At 31.5% G+C, this 9,895-nt stretch overlaps 1 long non-coding RNA gene across 2 annotated transcripts; it reads right to left on the bottom strand.

The window, feature by feature from the left end:
• Positions 1-2,363: 2,363 nt before the first annotated feature.
• On the bottom strand, positions 2,364-6,607 carry LOC112421795 (uncharacterized). Of its 2 annotated transcripts, XR_003012065.2 has the most exons (3): positions 5,702-6,607; positions 5,459-5,539; positions 2,364-4,136 (listed from the first exon to the last, which is right to left on the bottom strand). It is a non-coding gene; the product is annotated as an uncharacterized lncRNA (long non-coding RNA). The 2 variants fall into 2 exon arrangements; XR_005646493.1 differs by lacking the exon at positions 5,702-6,607 and having other exon boundaries at positions 5,459-5,695.
• Between the last annotated feature and the right edge of the window lie 3,288 nt (positions 6,608-9,895).

Below are 9,895 nucleotides of genomic sequence, written 5' to 3'. Positions count from 1 at the left end.
GAAAATGAATGTTGCAATTCGAAACCGTGCACATGCTTTTCTTTATTTTTTCAATTTCGGTCGGCCAATTTATTAAAAACATTTTTCAAAATGTGTCTTGGGCAGGAACTGAACCAGTGACCCTTACACATATTTCATTTCCTATCCAGCATGTATTACCACTAGATCAAACAACAAAGCTCCTATAAATTTACTTCACAACAAGTATTTAACCAATACATATTAACAACCTTCTAAATTTATTATTTTGAGAGGAGGATGAGTCACATGATTAGTAATTGAACCAATATTAGTTTGACAAAAAAAGTTTGAGGTTATGGAAAATGTAACTTTCAATAAATATATTCTATTCGAATAAGTATTAGCAAAAGGAAAAGAGAATATAGTTATACAATTATTTAACCCATTTTTTGTTGTTCAATTGTCATTTCTTAATAGTTCCATTTTAAATTGGACCCCACATACCACTTGTTGGTCCTAATTTTTTGACAAATATTTTATGTTCTCTATAATAATTCCCTAAAAAAAATGTTCTCTATAATAAATTAAAGAGTGACTTTCAAATAAAGTGGAGTGTTTTTTTTTATTATTACAAAAGCTACTTATAGCATTTCATTCATAATAAGAGTAGCAATATAATCGGATATATCAAAATGAACAATGAGACTAGCTGAATCACTGGCTTCACAAGCAAGAGCTACTTATACCACGTTAACTTATCGCCGATTAAACTCCAGACTAGAGTTTGTGAAAGAGGAGGACAAAGTATTCTGACATGCTGCAATTATTTGGCCGAACTCAGTAACATCCACTCTGTTCGATAAGATAGCATCTGGTGTAATTTTTGAATCGACTACAAAATCTACGTTTCTCAAACCACATGTCACTTATTCATTGTAAAGCATGGAAAAGAGCTAGGGCTTCCCCTATGTTGACAGGTGTTATGATTACAACTGTTTAAGTTTTAATCATATTAAATACTAGGTATATAACCCGTTGCACTGATTTGATTAAAAAATTTCCTAAACTTTTTTTAATTGGAAATAATAATTTTAGAATTTGTGCTCGTCAAGTGATTATAGAATATAAAGACTTAGATAAAAGTTTTTTTTGATCTATATATTGTGTCATTCACTTTTATACAAAAATCAATAGAAGCGTTGAATAGTTTGGGGGCAGTTTAGGCCATAAGTTCTTTTGCAATATATGTTTATATGTTTTTAAACTTCTGTTAGTTTCCTTTTTCTTTGGGTTTTACTTCTACCCCTCATACTTTTGTTGTTTTCCTTCTATGTTAATCTAATTTTATCTTTAAGAATAAAATAGTGAATTTTATTTAGATATTATCAACTTTTTTTAGGGAATTATCAAATTTTTTTTTTTATCTATATATCAAACTTTTAACATGAGAAGCAACCTCTCATTACTTCTTTGCCGATTCTATCTTAAAAATGAACAAAAATTACAAATTCGAAAACATAATACAAAAGTTGCCTTTAAACGTACAATTAACATAGAAAAAGGATTTACTTATTTGATGATCTTGCTTTGAGTGTAGTCTTGCATATGATCCAACAATACAATTATGCAAATAAATGTCATTTTTACTTTTGTAACTTAAAAAATAATGTGGTTTTAATGGCATTCACTTGGTTATATTTCTTGAACTTCTACACACACACACACTACTAATTACAAATATAAAATAAAGTCATATATAATTTCTATTTTGAAAAAAATATATAATTTTTTTATTATAAAGGCTAAAAGCCCATATATAATTTATTTATGTTTGCTATATTTTATTCTCTATATTTATTTGTAAGTGGCTATTTAGGAAGCAATGTTAATGGAAATATTGTAACAACCAAGATGGGAAATTAAGGAGTGGAAAAAATGGAGCTGAAAAGATTGGCGTTAGTATATTTCCTAAAAAAAAAAGATTGGTATTAGTATAATAGTTTATGTTTAAGAGCTGCTACATTACCATTAATCAAGACATCAATGTACCAATATCTTCAACTTTTTCTTTTCTATTAGCTAAAATGATTGGTATTAGTATAATAAGTTTATGTTTAAGAGCTGCTACATCCATTAATCAAGACATCAATATACCAATATCTTCAACTTCAAAAGTTTTTTTTTTTTCTTTTCTATTAGCTATTACTAACAAATGATGGCGAAAAGTTGTGTTTTTTCAACTTCTTTTTTTCCTAATAGAAAATACTAAATAATGATGGTTTTGTGGCATTGCTCGGCAGTTTTCATTAGATATTAAATTTTTAGAATGGAGTATAACTCATGAATTTAAGATTTAATTATTTAAAGAAATAGAATAAAAAATGGTGGCAAGTACCAAGAAAGGATGAAAAGGTTTTTTTAGAGGTGACACATAAGTATATTTCTTGTTTAAGAAAAGCTTTTCTAAAAGTGTCGCATCATTATAATGCTAACTCAAAAATAACCCTAGCTAAATATACAATATAGTGTGTGTAGTATAGATCGATCATTCAAATTAACTCTTTCTGGAACCTTGGCAATGGGAAAGATATCAACTTTTGGATGGACAATTGGTGTGGTGAGCCATTGGTGGAAGCTTTGCAAATCCCTGAAAATCTGCATAACTCTTTAACTTCAACAGTGGATAAGTTCATAGTAAACCATGAATGGTATGTTCCTGATTGTGTGCTTCAAATATTTCCAAACCTTCATACAATCCTAAACAAAGTTACTATTCCTTTGACTGAGAAGGAAGACAGACTTGTTTGGAAACTTACTCAAAATGGAGAGCTAGCATTTAAGGATGCTTATCTGTATCACTCTCCATCAAACAACAATATATCTTGGGCCAAGCTTATTTGGAATCAGAGTATCCCTCCTTCAAAAACTTTGATGCTATGGAGATGCTTGCTGAATAAACTACCAACAGATGACAATCTTGCAGTTAGAGGATGTCATTTCCCATCTATGTGTAGCCTTTGCAACAGATCTGAGGAAACATTGTATCATTTATTCATAGATTGCACCTTTGCCAGAAGTATTTGGAACTGGTTGAGTTCAATTACAAAAATCCATTGCAACTTCTCTTCAATCTTGGATATAGTGGAAATATGCAATAGAGGCTGGTCACACCTCTGCAAATTGATTGTCCTTGCAGCCATAACCTACTGTTTGAATGTTATCTGGTATTGCAGGAATAAAAGAAGATTTACTGAAAAAAATTTGCATGTCAGATCAGCTATCAATCTCATTATTGCTGGCACATCTCTATCGGGCAACTGCTCTAATCTTAAAGCAAACTCTACCATGATAGATTTTGTGATCCTAAGGGCCTTCTCAGTTAAAATGAATTTTGGCAATGCTCCAATCATCAAAGAAGTTCTGTGGCAACCTCCCATAATGCATTGGCTTAAATGTAACATTGATGGAGCATCTAATGGCAATCCTGGTCCTTCAGCTTGTGAGGGGATCTTCAGGGATTCAAATGCTGATTTCATTGGTGCATTTGCTTTCAACTTAGGCATTACAAACTCTCTAACTGCTGAACTTCAAGGGGCTATGATAGTAATTGAAATAGCAGCTCAAAAGGGATGGAACAACCTCTGGTTAGAAACAGACTCAGTGTTGGTTACTTTAGCTTTCAAATCATCTAAGATAGTTCCTTGGCAAATAAGAAACAAATGGAAAAATTGCAAGATCAAGGCTTCTTCAATGAATTTTTTTGTCACTCATGTGTATAGAGAAGGAAATTGTTGTGCTGATACATTAGCCAACATTGGAATCTCTTTACAAACTCATGCCTGGTGGGATCATGTTCCTAGCCAAATTGGTTCAGAATTCAATAGAAATAGGCTAGGTATGACTAACTATAGATTTTCTTGATGTATTGAGGGTTTTAGTTTTGTTCCCCCTCTCTTTTGGTTTTTAATATATTTTTGATGGAAAATGACATAACAGATTCTTTGCTATAATAATGAATTCTCTTCAATTACTAATGTAGAAAGGTACATAACAGATGCCATTAAGCCATGTGACTCATTTACTTGTTCAGTCGGATTCAACTAATTCTTTGCTTCTCCTTTGTCTGGTCCTTTTCTTTGATACTGTGCAGCTGCTTCTAACTTGCGCATCTTCATCTGTTAAGAGAAAGTGGAAGGTTTAGTAACATGTCCGTCAGGATGCATAATTGAATTTAAAGGATAAAATTTTACACATTAGATCGACATATATCAAAGAAAATTGGGAAGATGCAGTCATGTATTGGACTCGATCAACACACATGAAACAAAGCATTATTTAGTTTGTGGCTTAGGTTATAATGTTTTAAAACTGAGTATGGAGAGCATGCTTGAAAGAAAATGTCAGTTGGCTTACATTCCAAAGTCGTTATTCCTTTATTCAAGTGCACTCAACATTCCAAAGTCAAATAAAATATTAAATGCAACTAATATCAGGTTGCATTATGTGTGCATTCTTAACAATTGCCAAAGGACCTTATCAGTAACAGCAAATATTAAAAAGCTATCGATTGGCCTAGAGGAAAGACATTTTCCTCCAAACAAAAGTCTAGTGGAAACATGCTAGATGTGTTGGTAATAGAATGTATACAATGAGATATCTCAATTGAGGTTTTTATAAAGGAGTTGATGCTTGTAGATCTGTACACTTATGATCTTTGTACACATTTAAAACACAACAAACAAAACTAAGGCATTCGATTTGCAACAATGAATATAAGAGAAAATAGCAAATTAGAAAGAAATCCAATTCAAAAACAGGACGAAGATCAAAACTGAATTCTGAAACTTGTGTAGAAATATAGAATTGCAAGATACTACCATTCTAATATCAATACTAACTGGATATCAACATCATTAAAGTAACCTCTTCTTCCCCGTTAGATTTTTTTAAACCAATTTTGTTTATCAACAATGAAACACAATAGTAGGACAAAATTGTCATCAACCAAAATTGAACAAAAATATATAAATGACAAGGAAAGAATCAATGTCTTTCACATATAGCATCCTTGCTTTAATGAAGGAAATATACAAAGATACCAACAAAAAAAAAAATGCAATTAAGAAACACATATATACTTTGTTCAAAGAAAAAAGTATCACATATATACTTCCCATAAAAAAGTATCGCATATATACTAATTAACACCATAAAAACGTATCACATATACAATATTAGAGTATAGATTAAGTCAAGAAGCTATTCAATAAATAATTATGCCATTAAGTCACTTATGAAATGACATAATAAGTTGAACAACAACAACATTTCTTCTTGTTTATAGTTGACAGATAAATAAACAGAATGTAAAGAAGAAAAATAGCAAGGAGATCATTCAAGAAAATCGAAATAAAAGATAATTGGTGAAAGTAAGATTCAATAATGCATTTGATCAAATATCTAATAGAAGGTGTAACTAATGCCAACAATTTTAAACCTTAAGGAAAGTAGAGCATCACATCTCTTATACACAGCAAGTGGAATTCAGGCTCCACACGAGCTCCTTTAAATTGATGTCCTGTGAACCAAAAAAAGACATAAAATAAACACCAATTCCAATATCCAGCAACCTTTGAAAACTAATTGTCACATTTAGATTCTGAACAAACAAATTTTCATGAAATATTGATTTTTTCAAAAACTCAAAGGCAGAGATAATAAAAAAAAGGCTTAAACCTACTTTTCACCCTCTAAGTTTGCAAAAGTAGCAATTTTGGTCCCCTATTAAAAAAAATGGCAAAAGTGACCCCCATGTTTACCCCATTTTACAAAAGCTCAATTTTGACCCAGTCAACCATATGTGGCATGCCACCTGTGTATTTTAAAAAAAAAAATTTAATTGGAAATTCCACAAGTTAATAAAACGAAATTAAAAAAAAAAAAAAAATTGGAAGAAAAATAGAGAAGGCACGTGCAAGCTCTCATCAATTATCATTTCATCAATTTTTCATGTGTTCTTCCCCAAAACTTTGATCTTCATGATTATGTGTTCTTCCTCAAAATCTAGATCTGAAAAACAATTTATCATCATCAATTGTTTGGTCCTAAAAAAAAATCATTCTCATTAACACTCAAATCTTCAAACTCATGAGAACCATCCAACCCATACCCAGCATACAAAACATATCTGGTGTTCCCAAAACCTTGAAATACAACCTTCAATTGAAAAAATTAAATAGATAAAAAAACTGGAAAAATAAGTGGAATCGATTTGGATGAATTGAAACATTAAAAACAACAGTGATTATGTACGAAACGAAATTGAAGTGTGATTGGAAAACGAAGTGAAAATCTGAAATCGATTTGAATGAAGAGAACATATATGAGATTTGATGGGTTGAATTTTTGTGTTTGAAGTTATAAGATGATTAGAGAATGGATCTGCGAAAAAAATGAAATTAGAACAAGGAGTGTGGAATTTTTATGTTTAAATTCATTTGGTTTAATTATCATAGGGTGATGCTTCTGCTTCTGTTTGTTGGAAAGTTGTTCCTGCAGCAACAATTAATGGTTATGGAGATCTAGAAGAAGGGATTCATTGATGAAGAAGACAATACTTTGGCAAATGGGAAACAACTAAATCTCACGTGACCCTTCCTTTTTATTTTTTTATTTATTTAATTATGTAAATGATTTTGTGGCACTTTGATTTATTTTTTAATTAAAAAATACACAGTTGGCATCCTAATCACTTAAGTGATGTGACACATAAGCGTTGACCTAGTCAAAATTAAGCTTTTGCAAAAGGGGGTAAATATGGGGGGTCATTTTTGCCATTTTTTTTAATAGGGGGCCAAAATTGCTACTTTTGCAAATTTAGAGGGTGAAAAGTGGGTTTAAGCCTAAAAAAAAATAAAATTGATTCATAACAGTTTATCAAAGAGAAAAAGTATCGGGTTGGAGTAGAAGTCAATGATTGAAATAGTGTCAACAGACTTGGAGGACGGAGAGACCTAGAGAGGTTGCTGGAGGAGAAAATTCACTGCTGAATTCGCCGGCCCAGACGCTTTCGAATCAAAATTTTATGGTCACTCAACGACATAGAGAAGATGGTGAGATGGGGAAGACTGTGGTTGATTTCTGATTCGTGAGATAGGGAGAGAGACGGGTGATGTAACGCCCTCTTTGAATTATTAGATTTATTTAATTATTTAATTGAGTCTAAAATTTATTAAGAAGAGTTTAAAATATATTTATTTGATTATGTGATTTATTAAGTGGCTTATGTTGTTATTTAATAAATTAAGATTTGAAAATAGAAATAAGATTGAGTTGAGAGTTTGTTATGAGATTTTAGAGAGTTTTGGGGGAGAAAGAGAAATAAGATAAAATAGAAAAAGGGTTATAAATAGGAGAAACCTAGTTTAGAAAAAACATAACGTACTATCAATTTTGGAGAAAAGGGAGAGAAAGCCGAGAGGAGGGGGAAGACCTAGGAGTGCTGCGATTTTCATCTATAAGGTAAGGGTGGGACTAACATTCAATAATCTTAAGTCATTGATTCTGAAAATTGGATTTAACATGTTGTAGGTTTTCGTTTTTGAGAATTTGGGAATTAGGGTTAAAAGTGGTTAATTGATGATTTTCTAAAATAATATTTTTGGTCAAGTTTTATATGGTTTTGAGTCTCTTTTGATGTATATAAATGTTTAGACAAACTTTGGGATCAAATTTGGGCATAGGGAAGTTAAAATTGGGATTTTGGGGTGAAAAGTGTGTTTTTTCCCGAGTTGCTCTCTGACAGCATGTCCTGTTTCATGTTCTTGCGTCTTTTCCACACGTTTCTGTTTTGAATTAGCCTTTGGTGTAAACATGAAAGTTGTAGATAATTGTGTTAGCTTTACAGTGGCGTCGGTTTGACTTGAAAATGATTTTTGGTTTATGAGTTATGGTCAAATTACTGCACGGAGGTCTTAGTGAATTTTTATGAATTTCAGCACAACTTTGTCCGAATTTGAAATGAAAACTGGTATTGATTGGTACAGAATTGGTCTTAGGTGTAAACACGAAAGTTGTAGGTATAAATGTTAGCTTTCAAATGCCGTTGGTTTGACTTCAAAATGATTTATAGAACTTGATTTATACTCAAATTACTGCACGTAGGTCAGAGTGAATAATTGAATATGATGGATCAACTAGTATATGAATGTATATGTTGTGAATACGATATTGTCCATGATTGATGAAGTGTTATATGTATATATGATGTTTTAAGATGTTGATTATTATTTGATGTTGTTATATTGTGATATAATTGTATATGCATTACTTGAATTATATGTGAATAATTGAGACGTTGTTGACTTGCATTTGATATTATTATGTCATGCTGTTTTTGTATACTGTTGTGATGCTGTTCTTATTTAACTAAGCTGTATGAGTCGGTCTAAGTTGATTAAGATGATGAAGTTCCAAATTATTGGATTATATAAGAGGTTGTCGATTTAAGATATTACGAGGTCGAGTCCATGCATTAGCATTTCATTGTTGGGGGCTTGATGCCCAGGAGCCTTTGCTCAATTAAGTTGAGGGCTTGATGCCCTGGGAGCCTTTTTACGCTCAAATAAAGTTGAGGGCTTGATGCCCTGGAGCCTATTTACGCTCAAAGATTGGTACCACATGCATGATTAGAAGATTAAGTTGCATAGTCAAGAGGTTAAGTTGTCAAGTTATCAAGTTGTCGAGTTGTTAAGTTGTTAAATCATGAAATTGTTTAAAGCTGTGATTCTTTATATGAACTATTAAAGAAGTGAATTATGATATATTATTATCTATGATGAATATTATGATGATTACATGATGTTGTCTATGAGTTGTTAAATATGATTGATGATGCTTATGTTGTTAAATGTAATTGATGAATTATATGCTTAATATTATTTTTTGTGAAATCTCACCCCTTCTGTTTGCCCACCATGGGCAACTAACAGGTAACCAAGAATAGTTGATGTCGTGTGAGCTTTCCTTCTCGTGTGTCTTAGGTGCTCTGATACGTAACGGGATGAGAACTTTGTTATTGCTTTTCTATTCCTTACGTATTGTTTCTGAAGATTTATGACTATGTTTTTAGATTAGATTTTTATGCGACATTTACGAAGAGGCCTTCGTGCCAAAGACTGTTTTAGCTATTGAATAAATTCCGCTGCGAAGTATTAAAGATCTTGTATTTGAATTTTTAAATGATAAATTGTTATTTATTCAGTTTAGGATTTTAAGGAAAGAATGTGACATTCCGTTTATGTTGAAAAACTCTGATTATTTATGCGAAATTTTAATGTTGGGAAAACGGGGTGTTACAATTGGTATCAGAGCAGGTCGGTCCATCCGGCCAAGTAGTTGAGTCGTGTCAAGTCGCGTGACAGTTGAAATACTGTCTTATGTTGTCTTGATTGTTGTTGTGTTTTCTGACTAATTGTTATGTTTATTATGTGATCATGTTTGATTGACTAACTTTGATGTGGCTTACATGTTTTGTTTGAAGTTTCTATTTGGCTATGTTTGGTTTAAGATGTTTAGGCAATAATTGAATTCCTTTCTTGTGTGCTTTGAATTTCGAGGACGAAATTCTTTTAAGGGGGGTGGAGTTGTAACGCCCTCTTTGAATTATTAGATTTATTTAATTATTTAATTGAGTCTAAAATTTATTAAGAAGAGTTTAAAATATATTTATTTGATTATGTGATTTATTAAGTGGCTTATGTTGTTATTTAATAAATTAAGATTTGAAAATAGAAATAAGATTGAGTTGAGAGTTTGTTATGAGATTTTAGAGAGTTTTGGGGGAGAAAGAGAAATAAGATAAAATAGAAAAAGGGTTATAAATAGGAGAAACCTAGTTTAGAAAAAACATAACGTACGATCAATTTTGGAGAAA

This window comes from Medicago truncatula, chromosome 5 (genome assembly GCF_003473485.1).
Source record: "Medicago truncatula cultivar Jemalong A17 chromosome 5, MtrunA17r5.0-ANR, whole genome shotgun sequence".
Taxonomy (NCBI): Eukaryota; Viridiplantae; Streptophyta; class Magnoliopsida; order Fabales; family Fabaceae; genus Medicago; species Medicago truncatula.
The sequence above is the reverse complement of the archived record's forward strand: the minus strand, read 5'-3'. Positions and strand labels throughout refer to the sequence as shown.